The sequence below is a fragment of the Coenobita brevimanus genome, chromosome 22 (assembly GCF_032717465.1).
Source record: "Coenobita brevimanus isolate Jiangsu-jjx chromosome 22, ASM3271746v2, whole genome shotgun sequence".
Lineage (NCBI taxonomy): Eukaryota > Metazoa > Arthropoda > Malacostraca > Decapoda > Coenobitidae > Coenobita > Coenobita brevimanus.
Genome location: NC_136975.1, coordinates 16,314,571 through 16,316,510, shown reverse-complemented (window position 1 = coordinate 16,316,510; position 1,940 = coordinate 16,314,571). Strand labels below are relative to the sequence as shown.

At 36.2% G+C, this 1,940-nt stretch overlaps 1 non-coding gene across 1 annotated transcript; it reads left to right on the top strand.

The window, feature by feature from the left end:
• Positions 1 to 392: 392 nt before the first annotated feature.
• On the top strand, positions 393 to 511 carry LOC145392543 (5S ribosomal RNA). The gene has a single exon (XR_013896000.1). It is a non-coding gene; the product is annotated as a 5S ribosomal RNA (ribosomal RNA).
• The last annotated feature ends 1,429 nt before the right edge of the window (positions 512 to 1,940 follow it).

The window sequence follows — 1,940 nt, the reverse complement described above, 5'->3', positions numbered from 1 at the left end:
GTCAGGTCTCATCACACAACTTTCTATAGGATACAAGTAATATTATTCGTTTCTAGAAAAGGGGTCGTTTTAGAGGTAAATATGGGAAATTGTCTCAGGTGGCCAAGGCAGAAGGGGCTTTATAGGAAAATTATCAGGATTCTTTCTTGACATTTTATTCCTTCTATACATCTTGATATTCTGTTCAGTCCCATTCATTCCCGTAAAACTGAAAAGTTATAATTTCTTTGTCTAAGGAAAAAATTCAAACATTTAACTTCTTCTTTTGTATAATATCAGCAATCAAACATGTTAGGTCTTCTCCAGTTATGTCTTAACTTTATGATACATCATTCACATATTGTACTACAAGCATACGTAACAGGATACTATATACTGAAATATGGTCCTGTGCCAACGGCCATACCACGTTGAGTACACCGCTTCCCGTCCGAACAGCGAAGTTAAGCAACGTTGGGTCTGGTTAGTACTTGGATGGGTGACCGCCTGGGAACACCAGATGCTGTTGGCATCCCTACGTGTCAAGTGGGGGTTGGTGGAGGATTAGTGCCCCTCCCTGTAAAACAAGTAACTCTAAGCCGTTGACCACCCCGTTTGGGATACATGGCGTCTGGCAATGATGATGATGATGACCTCGGTCACCTCTCAGCATGGCCCCTGAGTCGGTGTTTGTTATGACGAGGTGGCCATTCACATAGTACAAATCAAAACAGATCCGGATTTGTTTACAAACTGCAAACAATTGAAGTGACACCTTTAGTCACAAAACAACAAATGAAGATATAGTTCTTAGTATTAATATATACTGAGTATACATATAATGGCATGCACATAATGAATATGACATTTACATGGCTCCCCTAAATTGTGAGAGAAATTTACCTTATATTTCAATGAGTATAAAAGTAAAAAAAATTAATACTAATACAAAAAGTAGAAAATTACTATTAATACTATGAGGAAGGAAACACTTTGGCACAGTTTTGGCATTTAGGTAGGCTCATTGGTGGGGATATCCCGGTCTCACTCTGCTTCAACTAACAAAATGTGTTTGTGAATTGACCTTTCAATGAAGGTGATGGCATGAGCACGTTTAACTCGGTTATCAAACTTTGAGTCTGACATCGTTACCTTTACTTTTCTTACATGACCATCTTCATCAGGAAGGCCTTCTACTATTTTTCCCAACTTTCAATTTTTTCTTGCCAAAGAGTCTTTGTTTACAATTATGATGTCATTTACCTAAAAATTTCTATGTGGCTTTACCAGGCATGGGATCAAATACTGGGTTTCTATTGCTGTTACTATTTCTTTCAATTGTTCTCTATTACATTAGCCTACTATTACTTAGTGGTTATCAATTCTATTACTATTACTAATACTTGGTCATCTGTTACTATTACTATTAATTTATTATTTGCAATAACGACAGTTATTTAAATTGAAAATGGTTATCATTTTCATTATTGTTGGGAGGCTGTTCCACAGAATGCACAAGTATTTCTCGATCATTTGATGGCTAGTAGGCCACTCTCCATTCTGCACTGTCTCCTGTGGTGTACCTGCATCATGGAGAGCAACCAAAATATAACTATGGGCTAAGGTGGAAAGGTTATTTTGAATGACAAAGGGTAACCAGTATCGATATTTGTTTCAAGTAGATCACTACAATTTCAAGGACTGTATATTGCCACTGGCCAGTGAGGTACTGTATTACATTATAATGAAAGAACAATTTGCCACATTTAACTTTTTAAGTTCTTGGAAACACAAATTCATATGTAACAAATTAAGCTTCTGCTTAGTTCAACTTTTTTTTTTAATACATAATGCTGCATTATTTAACATGACTGAAGGAAAAATGACACACTACATATTTGTGGAAAAATATCATACTGAGTAACTGACCAACAGATAACTCAGATCTATCTATCTATCTC